The sequence below is a fragment of the Megalopta genalis genome, chromosome 5, assembly GCF_051020955.1.
Source record: "Megalopta genalis isolate 19385.01 chromosome 5, iyMegGena1_principal, whole genome shotgun sequence".
In the NCBI taxonomy this organism is placed as follows: Eukaryota; Metazoa; Arthropoda; class Insecta; order Hymenoptera; family Halictidae; genus Megalopta; species Megalopta genalis.
This window is the reverse complement of record NC_135017.1, coordinates 29507137-29522719: the sequence shown is the minus strand read 5'-3', so window position 1 is coordinate 29522719 and position 15583 is coordinate 29507137. Positions and strand designations below refer to the sequence as shown.

Genomic DNA, 15583 nt, shown 5'->3' with positions numbered 1-15583 from the left:
TACATTATATAATTCTTTTTCTGGTTGATCCTAACGTTCATTTATAGATCGAAGTGTTTTACTTACAATACTACTTATATAAACTTTGGTGTACATATTTTTGAACAAAAAATGTACTTTAAAGTATTGCAAAGTACACAAGATCGTACGATCGTATTTGTTCTTCTTCTTTGTTCCATAAAACAACTAAAGAAGATCGTACACTAACGTTTAAGAGGTCATTGCAAAGTGAAGGCTTCCATCTTCAAAACTATGGTAGATTCATTAACGAAAGAAATTGTTCAACGTTTTTGGAGACGATCCAATCTGTAATATTTTCGAGTAAACCTATGTTTCCGGTTTTCTGCCTGCTGTTTCGTGTAAAAGCATGGTTGAAAAAAATGAATGATGGACTGAAAAATTGGAAGCTTTAATATTTAAAATGGGTCTAGGTTTATTCATGTATGATTCGCTTTTACGAGATTATAACAGTACAAATATTGACGAAGTGACGAAAATTGAGTACGATTGCACAATAGGTAAACGTTTGTAAAATAAAATTGCGTTGTTACTACTGCGAGGAAACTAATTAAAGCATCGAACGTGTGTTTGCCGAATTACGCTGGAGATGTTTTCGGGAGATCTGAAGAACCGATTTGAAAAATACTTTATGGCTTCCGATCCGTAATTGGACATGCTATCGCGTTATCTGCGGACATAACTTTTGGTACGAGCGTTCCATTTTCATCGGAATTTTTGTGCTTAAAATCGCCTGCATTTGCTTCGGGACTCTTTGCCTCGAACGTTCACCAATCAGCGTAGTTTTGGTACCTGCCTGAATATTAAGCTATTGCTATTTTCAGTAGAAGCTTTTATGTTTTGAAAATGTATATTACAACTTAATTTATCGCCAACATTCCGGCGTAAGATTCTCTCACAAACAATTAATTGCAAATTGTTGTAAGTTCTTTTTTATATCAGAGTTGGACGAAATTTTATTCAAATGACGAATTGTATTCGGCACTATCGGATAAATATCCAATCGAATAAAAACTTATCCCAATAAAATGTTATTTGAATAATAGTTTATACTAGATACTATATAATAATTTATACTACAACTATATGTAGTTTATGCTACGGTTTATACGTACAGAAATTCTTATGGAAAATAGTCGATTTGGATAAGAATTATTCGAATAAATAGATGAAATAATTCATGACGAATGATGAATAGTTGTTATTCGAGTGAAATATTCGATTAAAAAGAATCTATTCGGAAAATTATCTTAGACAAATATTTAATCGAAACAATTCGAATAATTCCCAATTCTGCTCCACATTTTATGTAATTACCATTTTTGTATTTCTGTTTAATAACGTAAAGAATTTGTGCTGTGTACTTGCAATCATACAATAGTGTTCTTAATATAAATATTCGTTAAATAATTTCAAATTCTTTCCCATTAATAATTTGTATAATTAATGGAAAAAATAAGCACGCATACAAAGCACCCTAGAAACGAAATTGTTACTTCAATATTTGCAAAAAAATTATTTAGCGCAAAAATTAAAACTTATTATTTCGTTAAAATTTATTTAACAAAACGTAATAAAAGTCTAACATTTCTAATGTTTTAATTAAGATAAGTACCTTTACGAACGTATTATATTTCTGACAGTCATTCTTACTGATATAATTTCCCACCATTAATAACATGTGCATAATTTTCGAACGATTTCTTCGGCTACACTCCATTGGTTGCACAATTGCTTGCTTTATTCACAGTCTCTGCACTTGTTTTTCAAATTAAACAAAATCAATTTATCAATATCGTATATTTCCGGTTCAGTTTGTATCTTGCTAAACCGAATTGGTATTGTTCGTTAAAAAAATGCGATTACATACACATTCTACAGTAATAATTGAAACTGTTCGTAAGGAATGACAATTATGTTTTACCGTGTTCAATGTAAAATCGTTCCGACGTCTGTTTCTAATGAATTAATCGAATCTCTTCGAATGCAATTAATTGTGGCCGTCGAAGCTTAAATACGATTACAAACGTTGTCGAATCCAGTTTCTGTTCAGCTTTCTTTCTCGATTTCTTGAGAGGGAATGTTTTCGATGGATTGTTTTCTTCATGTTTGTGTCTTTTAAAACACAATTATAATTTTGACGATTACTAACAAACATGTTCCATAATAGTTCATGTAATAGACAGGATTCTTTAACAATTTTTATAGCTTTGGATTTCACAATTGGTTACTATGTTTGATAAAATAATATACTGAAACAAAGATGAAGCAGGAATCCATTTTCTTTCTTACGAACTTGATAATAATAATGAAAATAATGCAACAATTGATTCATTTAAAAGAAAACTATTTGCAAATGATTAAAATTCTATAGGAATTGTGTTTGAAATAGTGTTCTTCAAAGACAATAATTTACAAGTCATCTGATATATTTTCACAGTTAAAGCAGGAATCCATTTTCTTTCTTACGAACTTGATAATAATATTGAAAATAATGCAACAATTGATTCATTTAAAAGAAAACTATTTGCAAATGATTAAAATTCTATAAAAATTGTGTTTGAAATAGTGTTCTCCAAAGAAAATAATTTACAAGTCATCTGATATATTTTCACAGTTAAAGCAGGAATCCATTTTCTTTCTTACGAACTTGATAATAATATTGAAAATAATGCAACAATTGATTCATTCAAAAGAAAACTATTTACAAAAGGTTAAAATTCTATAAAAATTGTGTTTCAAATAGTGTTCTCCAAAGACAATAATTTACAAGTCATCTGATATATTTTCATAGTTAAACTACGATTTGTTTTGAAAATTCTCTTGTCACTTGGCGAAACTCAATATGCACAATTGCTTCCTGCAATATTTTATGCTGATGTAAAATGCTGGTCCAAGATATAACGTTCGGAAAGTTCGTTTCAAATTTTTTATATGAATTCAACGAAACGAATTCTATGAAATGTGAAACGAACTCTATAAAACATGAAACAAATTTTCCGAGCAACCTACTGTATAATTTGTTCGAAAACAATTTATTATAGAAAATTGTCAAACGCTATCCTCGATGGACAACTTAAAATCACAATAACCGGTCTTTAGTACGCGCTAGGATCCATGTTCACGTGTGATATACCGACTGCATTCATATTACTTCCGATCTGTGTTCATAACTCTCCTCACCCTTGCATCTAAATGAAGTATTAAACTATAATGACGCGACTATGCAAATAATGAGTAACTGTTGTACGGAAATGATTGCCGTTGACACGGGAAACTGATAACGTTAATAGACGATAATAAAACGGATACACGTTAATCGAACGTCGGTAATTGCTTCTCGAAAAAAACCAAAAGCTACTTTTTGTATTGATTTTGTTGTCAACAAATTATGTGTCGTTTCCACTGCATTTACCGAGCGTTCGAGGTAACAGTTTCTGACGTAAATAATGTTTGTAGAAGTTCGTGGAAGGTTCATTGTAATTAATGTTCGATAAAATTAAACCTCTTACTAATACTTGATTAAAATTAGTGATATTTTTAAAAATTAGCGATGTTAATTAAAGTTAGTAATGCTTATTAAAATAAGTAATGTTTCTGAACATTAGTAATATTTATTAAAATTAGTAATTATAGAATTTGGAGTCTGAAACGGGTCGCTTTGAAGCGTCTGATGGTTTCAGTATTTTATAATTACTTTTTTATAATTATATCTCGTGTTACTGCAACATAGCTGCTAAAATAATTGCACTGTCTTTCTTCTTCGCCAATAATAAACTACAGATATTATGCGATTATAACAAAAATGCACTCGTCGATTAAAAAACTATACATATATGTAGATACAATAGAGTTACTTAGAGATATTGTAACATTATTTTCAAGTTATCACAATTATTAAGTAATAAGGAAAGTCTAACTTGTGTTTCTTAAAAGTAATTCTGACAATTTTAATTTCAAGAGACTGCAGTTTAATAACCAATATCGTGTTCAGAGTCGAACGAACGATTTGAATTGATATCTTATTAACACTATTTTTGCCGATATTTTGTATTATACAATTTACCAAATTAATTTTGTAATTTTAATAAAAATAATTTTTATTAAAAGTAATTAAAAGATGTCCTTTCACTCCACTGGTAAAAATGTGTTAATATACTGCGGATTTTCTGCATTTATGGGAAAAATCAGTAAGTGAAGTACGGACTACTGAACGCATCTTAAAAATTGAACGGTCTCCATTATATTATCCTCAACTTATTAATATCGTTCCGGTGCAACAGTGAGATATTATGCAATCTCTGGCACCTTAAATGAAGTGATCTAATAATGTATTAAAATCGTTAAGCGAAAAAATACATTTTCAATGGACCGCTGTTGTTTCTTTTAATTGATGCTAACAATTCTTATTTTGCATAAATATCCGCGGTCTATTTGTCAACTGTGAAGCGCAACGAAGTTGAATGTTACAGAGAGCATTTTCGAGTGGCGGGCAAATTGGCGATTAATTTTCCAGGCCAGGAATTAATGGAATGTAATCGATCCGCTGACATAAGCCGGAAGACTGGGACGAAGTTATTAAAGTAACGAAAACTTTCGGGACAGCATGCGTTCGGGTTGCACTTATCTCTTAGATTATTATCGAGCGCAAACAGAAGGGTCGAGTGCCTGCAACCCGAAAGAGATTAACGCAAGCTTAATTGCTTCGATTGTAGTGTTAATGCGAGTCACGAAAATCCCGCGGCTTAATTACCAGCAGTTCGAAACCGCATGCTACCAACATGCCGCGAACGAACTGAATGCAATACGGGATCGCAATTAACGTTCGAGTCAACCGGCGCATTTCGAAATAAGAAAATCGAAGGCGAACGCCTTAATGGGGTCTAACGAGCTGATTCCCGGAGATTCGAACCAGCTGCCGTGCACGAAATCGAAAAATGTCTTTATGCATGTCTACCACGCTTAGAGGAAGCTCTTTTTATACGTGTTCGTTTTACTAATTGCTGCTAGATAAAATTCCATTGAAATTGTTTTAACACGAAACGAGGTTTCATTAGCAACGTTGATACGATACTGATTTGTGAACGATGATGAATTTTTCAATCGCTTAGAAATTATTTATGCACTTCTGTATCTGTAATACGGGACATTGTAATTAGATTTTCGAGTAATTTATTGCTCATTCATTTTGCATAATAAACCGTCCTGCGTTGCATCCCTTATTTATGCTGCCGACAAATATGCAAATATTAATCGGGACAGATATTGAATATTTCATTGTTACTTTATTTCCGTTAATTTTTAATTCCACGATAAATGCTGTTTCGCGAGTGTATACTAAATTGCAAGTGTGTGATCGTTGTGGTAAATGAAAGATTCTTCCGATGGTAAATAAAATGCAACTTCTCTTGCTTAAGAGTTTAAATAATAATATATAATAAATGTAAATCGATATGTAGTATTCGCTAGATAAATAATAATATATGTTCATACATAATATAAATATACAAAATGAAAAACAATAATATACATTCAATACTGTAGAATTGTAACAGTAAATTTTCGACAATTTTCACGAAAATAAAACATTCAATTTTCTGCAGTATCAAATTTTCGTAAGCAAAATTACAAATGGCAATCGTTTTATTAAATATTCATTGTTAATTGATATGTTCAATTATACAAAACCGCGAATGTATTAAACGATGTACATTTCCGACGGTATATGCGAAATCCTGCAATCGTGGGAGTATCCATTAAGCCAAAAGTTCTCGAAAGTTTTACATATTGCAGACCACTGAAAAGTTGTTAGCCCAACTGCGGCTTGTTAGAACCCTAAAACCATAATTGGCTCAATGTATTTGTATCGAAGTAGGTTCTGCGTAACAAGCTGCAAAATAAAGTCATTCGGGCCACTGAATAATACTTGGGACTATACTTCAACATAGGAATTCGTTACTACGTAACTTGTAGTTTTCAGCTATCTCTTAATCGATTTACTCTCTCCTCAAATAATAATAATAATAACATTCAATGGACCTAATTGTGAGTAATCATTTGAATTCGATCTATTTTGCTACGTTAAAGTATTTGGTGTTTTTACTGATATTCAGCCTTCACTATTACGCTTTGTGCTCTTAAATTTATATAGAACTACATATGAAAATAAAAATGAAACTAATCTACTATAAATCTACATTATTATTTTATTTTGTTTTATTTTTCTATATTCTTTTAACTCGTAATTATCTTTTTTATATTTTTACTTATATTTTCCTAACATTTGTTTTTAACTCATTTGTTTTGGTATGTTTCCTGTCAGTTTATTCTCAATTAATAGGTTCGATTCCTTTCAACTTAACTACTCTGTGATTGTACTTTTCGATATTGTAGACACGAAAAAAAGTTTTCTACGATCGAAGAATATTTGTTCGATCTCCTAAGATGAACATAATTGAAATTAAATACCAAATTCATCGAGTTTCGTATCTCAGTATTTTTCTTAGTAATTCGATGCTTTCACCTTTAAAATATAATTACCAGTTATAAGAGTAGTCATTATTGCAGAATTCATTTGCATACATCTGTTCCACACTTCTGTTTCTCAAAATTATTTTTTATTCAACAATGTCTGCTAATGATCGTATGAAATTTCAATCTGATACGTTTATATATGTATTGGGTTGGCAACTAAGTAATTGCCGATTTGTTCGATGAAATAAAAATTTTTTTTTACTTGGAATGAAGTTTAATCTGTAATGTATTTTCCACTTTGTTCGATGACCTTTTGCCATCTCTCTGACATCTTGAAAATTCCACGCTCGTGGAAAGTCTGATCCTTTTCGGCCAAAAACTGAGTTAAGTGAGATTTTACAGCGTCATCGTCATTAAAAGTTTTACCACAAAGGGAGTTGTCCAGGGATCGAAATAAGTGGTAATCCGATGGCGCGAGATCAGGGCTATATGGTGGGTGTAACATCAACTCCCAACCAATATTCATCAATTTTTGCCGAGTGGACAAAGACGTGTGCGGCCTAGCATTGTCCTGGTGGAAAATGACACCTTTACGATTGACCAATTCTGGTCGCTTTTCCTTGACCGCTGCATTCAATTTATCCAGTTGCTAACATTCACGGACAATAAAAAATAACATAATAATAATAATAATAATAATAATAATAATTTATTAATATAACATTTACGGATATCATAAAAATGGGAGTGAGGGACATCTATAACTGAAATCGGCAATTACTTAGTTCCCAACGCAATATATAATATTAGTCTGATATTATATGCCTAATTATTATCTGTCTAAAGTAAGAACAGCACGAAACCACGGATACAGTCAAGATGATTGAATAATGTAATTCTCCTGTGTTACATACTATAGTTTCCTTGGACGTAGTAACTTGACCTCTGTCATATATTTTGTTTCAGGTACGTATTGCGCTTCGCCGAATCCATCATAGTACCTTGTTAATTGGCCACTACACCAACGGTTCGGTAAGTACAGAGTATGCTTTACAATAGTCCGTGAACTGTACAGTGCGGCAAGATGACGTTGATGATGCAATTGAAAATGGTGAATTCGATATGGAGCGACATGTTGCAAAGTCAAACAGGAGCCTGCTTTCTGAAGCAAGGATATTTGAACCTCTTGTGTATCAATTAGCAACCACTAATCTGCTCTAACTACTGCACTTTAAAGAATATTCGTGAACACTAATAAAAAATGTAGACTTTTTCATTTTCCCGATAACAAACATTGAATTTTGTCCTGCACTGCTAATTAGAAATATGTATTGCAATAGAATCGTATTGATCATGCTCATTATGATCAGATTTTTGGTCATTGGTAATATTATAATTAGCCTGCGGATTTTATGTATTTCTGCAAAAATGGGTGGGTCAAATGTTAAACAATAAAATCATGAGAAAAATTTGAAGGTATTGCATTATTCTCAGTTAATCAAGATTACTAAGCCATTAAATAAATGCCGACGCAGCATCTAGCAAATAGTGCAAACAATTTTTATTATTCGTAAAAATCTGCAGTCTGGTTACGATAAATAAAATTTTTGTGGAGCGTTACGTTGCAGAGTATGCTTTACCTCGAGCTTTCTAATATCAAATTTGAAATAATTTGTCCCAAATAAAATGACACACATATGTATATATATATTTATTTATTTATTTTTGCGATTACTTTCCTTATAATGCAGCCAACGAAAATCAGAAAAATAAAGATAAAATGTTCTTTAAATTAATTTAAATTAATCCTAGACCAAAGTGCTCCAATACTTTTTTCTAGAGAATAAAACGATGTCTCCAAATGGTGCATAAGACAGTTCCGTTTGAAAGATGTACGAACGACCTTGAGATCACCGGAACACCTCCACTTACAGGGTACACACGTATATCAAATCATGCATCATCCGATACCATTTAAGTTTGCCCGGTAAACTTTCCCATCTGTAATAGTTTAAGAGATACGACTGAGCTGAGTCGTGTAAGACAGTCCGTATCATCTCATTTGCAGCTTCACTTAAGTAAACTCTATTTATAGTTTAAACAAACACGGCTGATCTGTGAGACACACAGATTAAATGGTGTGGCATTTCGAAAGCAAACGTTTTCCGTGTGCCAATGCTCTTAAAGGATTCAAGAAATCTCGAAGCTCCAAGTCGCGAGACTGTTGGTCGTTCGAATTTTTCCTCTGACGAGCGAACTAACGTTCTGGGCGCGAATATTCACCCCGTGTCACAATGGTGATCGCACAATCGAGCCGAGGTGTTGAGAAAGTCGGTGAACGTCGAGAGCCGAATAATTTAAAAGTTTCGAGCGCTTGTTACGCTTTCGAATACGAAAGTGGAATCGCGACGGGCAGAGCGACAATGAGTGAGGGCCTCGCCGCTTCTGTGAATCTTATTTCGCGACAATTAACGGCCCCAGAATGGAATAACTTTGGCGAACTTAATAAAATTTTAGCTTCCGTTGCACACGGTTCTCGTACGTAAAGTTCGCCCTAGGCTGTTGGTGATTTCAGGTCTGCTATCGACGAGTCTAAAATCGTTTAAATATTCGCTCGTTAAAAAATGTTCCATTTCATTACAACATCATTTTCTCTCGATTTGTGGTTGTTCGAAAAATCCAATTCACGAAATTGCAGAATGTATTCTTTTTCATGAAACGATTGATATTGTTGGTACAGTTATACAGATATTGTTGTTTAGTTTCTTTGTCAACAAATGGCATCAAATTTATTTTCGAATTGAACAGTCTTCTCGCAAGTTTTTATACCACATCGAAGTTTTATATTACAACCTAAATCTTTCAATACGTGTTTGGGTCAATAATGCTAGATCAAATCACTTCAATCAAGTCAAGATATTGATCATGCTCTCTGGGATTGATCATTAATAGACAGTGGATGTTTATCCAAATAGAAATTTTCTACCTCTGTTGCAAAAGATAAGAGTAACATAAAACTTCCATACTTTCCTTAATAATTTGAATAATAATTGAATTGAATTTGAACAATAATCGAAAGTAATATATTGACATTATTTAACGTTTTTAGTCTTTTTACTGTTTAACATTACGAGTACTCATTTTTGTGACGAATGCATAAAATTCGTCGCCTACTCATTACATTGTAATCACCGATCTCTTTAGAGAACTTCTGTTAATAGGTAAAAAAAATAACCTTTTTTTCCTTTTAGAATCAGATATATATGCTCTAAAGATAATTGACAAGTTTTGGATTAACATTAACATTAAAATTTAATATTGCATTATTTTACTCATTCGTATATTCGGTCTACCGGAAAGTTCTGTCCGTTTTTGAATTGAAATATAACACAATTTTCATACATGTAATAATATTTATTGTAGAATATACTTTCCATCGTTACTTATGACTTCTTGCCAGCGTGATGGCAACTTGTAAATGCCATTTTTTAAAAATGACTTATTTTTAGAGGCGAAGAACTCAACTAGTGCTTGGTTGACATCAGCTTCAGTTTTGAATTTTTTCCTGTAAAAAGTTTTGCAAAGAGAGAAACAAGTGATAATCGGGGGGTGCTAGGTCTGGGGAGTATGGTGGATGTGACAGAATTTCCCAGCCTAGCTCTGCGATTTTCTGACGAGTCGCCAAAGCAGCATGTGGTCTGGCATTATCATCGGTAGCCATGTTTTCACGATCGCGTCTCACTTAATAATGACATGAGACATCTTTGTTTCAGTTTGTTTAGGAGAGTACATATGTGCAAATGCAATGATAAAGATAGATAGTCATATATGTCTCAAATCAACATGTGCATATGGATTGAAACTTGAAGTGACACTATCGGACAGAACTTTCCGGTAGACCTAATATATTTTGCTTCTCCTATCTTTTATATTATATTTCACGTATTATCAACTTCAAAACTTTAAATAAAATATTATAAATAAAATATTATATCTCTATATACATACATCTTTTTTCGTTACATTTTATCGACGTTCACAGAAATAATAAGCTTGTTCTCCATGAACCGTCCGGTCGACGGTGTTGATCACTGTGCAATCTAGCATTTTTTCCCTTCGATCTAAAACAAAAAATAAAACGGAGCTTTTTTTCACAATAGAGCTACGCTGCGTACGAACCGAAATCCTATGTACAAAAGGCAAAAAGAATGCTGTATTCTGGGTCTGAAAGCAAAGCAATAATTTTTATTGAAATACAAATTTTACGCAAAGCTTGCTCCTTTGTTTTGTATTAACCAAACGGGAATTATTCGTTGTGATATTTTCAAAAAATTCCGTTACGCTCAATTTTATTTCATAAAAATAATTTGTAACATCGTGCACTGCTGGTGGCAATGTAACGGCTCGGTAGCGTGCGTTGCGATGTGCAAATTGCACCCGAGTGGTAACGATTCTTCTGCGCAGGAGAGTCCTACTAATTATCAAGCCCTTAGTAAACACGATGCTACGATGCGATCATTGAGCTGTAATTACGCGTTACGTAATTGTCACTCGGCGTCGAGGAACATCGTCGCGAGTCGTCAACTAATAGCAGTTAATTATTATTAACACCTGGAGACGGAATTTCCACGCAGTCGCAATACCTCTGGGATCGTCAATGCACATGCCACATTATCCATTCATAAAATCTTTATCCTTGTCGCAAAGTGAGTTTCATCACTCACAATTCACAAAAGAATCGACGCGTTACATTGTTCGTTTCGTTCTTTAATATTGTTCTAATTCAGTACCTCTGATTGCTTTCGATTGTATTGTTTCGTGAATCAGGTTTCGCTTAAAATTCCATAGTCTTTCGATTAACGTTGATTAACGTGATTAACGTTAGTTTTCTGTCTATTTTTACAGTCTGTCGCGAAAACCATTAGGGCGCTTTTCACTCAATAACTATTTTAAAATTGAACCGGACGACTTGATCTTTTTTTGAGATGCTAGTCGAGCTAGATGAAAAGATTACGTTTCTCAACTTTTGTACGGATAACGAACATTGTAATTACGATCATTGTAATTACGGTTCTTCGAGACAAAATTCACCCTTTTGCACTCCAAATTCATTCTTTTGAAAATTATGTTCACCTTGTCTCAAATCAATGTTCACCTGTTTGCAAATCGAATTCATTGTTTCACAGATTAGATTCACTTTTTTACGGATCAAGTTCTATCTAGCTTGTTTTTTTTTTTAAGTGTTGTAACAAAAATCAATTCCAATGTAGATTTGTAGCTTCGCAATTTGTAATTTTAAAGTTTTTAGTTTTAAAATGTAACACATAAGATTCAATGAAGATCGATCAAGTTCAAACGCTTAACCAAATTGATAAATTCTTACAAAATTACCTCTACAATGGGTGTACAGTAGATGAACCGTATTTTTTATGTGAGAAATCTGTGAGAAACGTTACGTCATATGAGCCGTTTATTTTGAAAGTGGCATAAGTCACTTTGTTTTTAAGTCGAGATATTTAAGGGTTTGCGTTTTAACACGTTTAAAAATATGGATGCTAACTTTCGAGAAGATTTACTTGTATTCGTTATCTCAGGATACTGATATTCTTCTCAGTATAAATAATTTCGTATAAACATTAAAAAATCACCACTTTTCACATTACGGTAAAGTGACGTATGCCAGTTTCAAAATAAACGGCTCATATAATACAGGAAACAATAATTCACCAGCAGATGTTCAATACAATTGATAAACAGATCACGTTATGTATCGAAAATTTCGCACTGTACCGAAAAGATGGAAACACTCGAACGCGAAAGCTAGACATCTAAAGATGTGCATCCAAAATAAACGAGGAACCAAAGGCACGTGATTTATGTACAGAAACGACAGGTCCCGTCCCTCTGGACCACATGTGTCCGTCAATGCTGTTTTCGCTTTTTGTAGAGCATCGGCTTCGAGATTAGAGTAGGGCACGTTCACACAGTAATAAGACAGGCTGCGACAGAATCAGGTGGCCAGGACAATCTGTCTGTGACAGCACTGTTGTCGTGTAGGACAGCAGACTCGTGCGAAGCGAGGCACTCCAGCACTTATCTATCCGCTTAACTCTTCAGCCCTGTCGAGCTTGAAATGTCGGAATAACGTATCCCTATGAAGTACCTACCTATCCTCGGCATCTTGCAGCCTGCAGTAGTATAGCCAACAGGCTGCGATAAGCCCGACGTCGAGAATTATCTCGTAGCACGCGTAGTTTGCTGTGACCTCGCTTAATAGAGTCACAAGTTCGGCATACTCTATACTCGATCGCGAAGCTAGGCTGTACGAAGTCCTCCGAAGGATTTCAAGGATCAAAGAAACTAGGATTAGTAGACTGCGGATCTTCGTGCAAACAAAGAGTCGCCTCCGCCGATTTCAAGAAACCATACAGAAATTTTCTTCTTTGTTAAATGATTCCAGTACTAAATACTTACTTGTGTATCACTTGATGTTTACTATTTGTTCACTACTGTTCCAAATTACACTTTTCTTATGAGAGAAATATTAACAAACTACCCGCAAAACAGCAAAAACATTTGAACAGTTTAAAATTATTATCGTCAACACTTATGCGTTAACGAGATAATGAGTTGGTAGAAAAACAGTTTCTAGTGAAATAATATGAAAGTGTATTGAGAAGTTGGATGTTGAAAAACGATTCGCCTCTGCTGAAAGTTGAATCAAGTAAACTCTACAATGACGATCATTTTTGACTATATATTTTGATACGTTCTGTGATATTTTCTTGGATATAAACAAATTTTGTGCGCGTTAGTTAATTAGAATATACAAGCCCGCACGTCGCAAAGCCGTAAAAACGTATCATCAGAAAATCTGGTTCTATTTTCATTTCATGCCTGCTACGTATACCCCACGGTTTGCTTAGTATGCAATGAGGTAGGATACGACGCGTCAGGTAATGCTAGTTAATTATCATTAACGCGCGCCATAATGCGTGCATGAATGTAATCTCATTATGAGCATACTTCGTCAGTGATTACATTTTCGTGCGCCTAGAGCCAACATGTGATTCTAATACTGCCGAATCATGAATTGTTCAAGCCGCACAATGCGGCTGAACGATGCAATGAGATTTCCGAGTGAAACGTTCGGGCAAGCTTAAAAAGTGTACAATCGATCGGATACAATTACGGCCGAAAAGAAGAAATTGCTGCACGGTGCGTGTATCGGTATTTTGTTGATGGCATTTTGGATGAAAATTAATATTTCGATGTTTTCGAATAAAATGTCACTGCGATGGGCATTGTGAAAGTGCAATTGAAATGTTGTCAAGGGAGCAATCCCAAACATAAAAATACTTATTAGTGAATACGTATGAAATGTCGAATTTTTAAATGAATAGCGAAAACTTCATATCTTGTTTTGACAGTTCATCATTTGATCAAAATATAAGCCATTTGCCTCGGTACATTTTTTCCAAAGAGTTTTTAATGTATAAATGCCATTTTTATAAAAGACGTTCTGATCTTTTGAATGAATAAACTCGGCTTATAAAAAAGATTACACGAATATCCGCGAAATTCGTATAAAACTCAGAATAAATGACTGAATTTTGATAAAATACTTTTTGGCAAACTATGACGCTGTCAATTCACGATAAAACTGTAAAAGCAGGAAGATAAACACTTCCACGTAATGAAAATCCGACATTTCATATGCCCGAACATAAAATTTCGACGAATAAACAATGAAAGGATGAAAAGAAAAATTATTGTTTCACGCAGAATTATTTAGAAAAAATTATTCAGATCGAATAAAAAGGTTATCCCACAAAGTGTTGGCATGTTAATGAATGTTTTAAATGTACACGGGTTTTCTGTGTACAAACATTGGAATAAAATGTTTCACGCAATGTTTGTTCAGCTATTAAACAAATAGTTCAAACGAGTAAAACAAGTAAGTGTAATAGTTAGATTTTTATTAAACAGGCTGGATGTTTTAACACGGCGAAGAGCAGTTACATGTGACCTTCGATATTGTACTTCTATCTTATTTTTTAGTAAATGTTAAAATTTTCACGTTTCTAGTATTTGATACATTAGCTGTCATGCTACATCGCATGCTGCTAAGTAAACTACAATGTATGGTTTATCTAGAATCAGATTAACACATAATCTTGCACTTTTTATTTGGAATAGGAAAGCAGAGGAAATTGAATCCTATCGAAGGTGAATCTTCAACGAAGTGAAGTTGATGGAATGGTTTTTCGTTTCAGATCCAGTTACGCCCATCAGATACACACGTCATCAACAATTGCCGGTAATCTAACTAGGTCTGCGTGACCGCCCCCTTATACATATTTGGAATAGCGTGGCTCGCAAGAGCTTATGATTAATGGCACGGATGGTTAAAAGTTCGGAGCGTCATTCTTGGATAGCGCACCGCGCATTCCTCGAAAGTGTGCGACTTGTATAACATCGATCAAACTTCTTTTCTCTACGCACAGTAGAGATCTATTAAAGATGAGCAATTCAAATTGTCGAAATTATTATTATTATGAGAAATTGAACACGTCTTTATAAATATTTTTGTTGTAGCAATAGAACAAATTTGACCGTAGGTATCATAGCCAAGATCAATTTTGAAGCAACTTTTTTTCAACAAATCATCATCGGTCAAAATGTGTCGAATCAACTTATTATGATCGTGATATATAATTTTAGTACACTCTGTATAGACAGATATTCAGAATCCGGCATACAGGGTGTCTCAACATCAGGGTGGGTACAACCGAGGAGGGGATGATTCTACATGAAAAAACAAATCGTAAATAAGGAATAACGTTTTTTCACTTGAGCCTTCGTTGTCGAGAAAATCGACTTTGAATATTTAACATTTTCAACCATTTTTGCATTAATCAACTGAAAACATTTTATTCTTTATTTTCGATTTGCTTTGACTAACTTGTTGTCTAGAATTTAACAATTTGGGAAATGCAGTAAATTCTCCCTAATCGACGCTGAGATTATACACAAATATGAATAATTTTGGAGGAGGAGATTCGAGTATTTGAGTCTTGCGGCTCGTTTT

The 15583-nt window shown here is 33.7% G+C and overlaps 1 protein-coding gene across 2 annotated transcripts in view; it reads left to right on the top strand.

The window, feature by feature from the left end:
- Positions 1-15583, top strand: part of LOC117222439 (uncharacterized) — a 291172-nt gene that overhangs the window by 122726 nt on the left and 152863 nt on the right. The window contains exon 3 of one of the 2 annotated variants that reach the window (XM_033474137.2): positions 7459-7524. The exons of the other annotated variant lie outside the window; for it this stretch is intronic. The gene's annotated coding sequence lies outside the window, so the exon portion shown is untranslated. The remainder of the gene's footprint in view (positions 1-7458; positions 7525-15583) is intronic. 2 annotated transcript variants of the gene reach the window in all.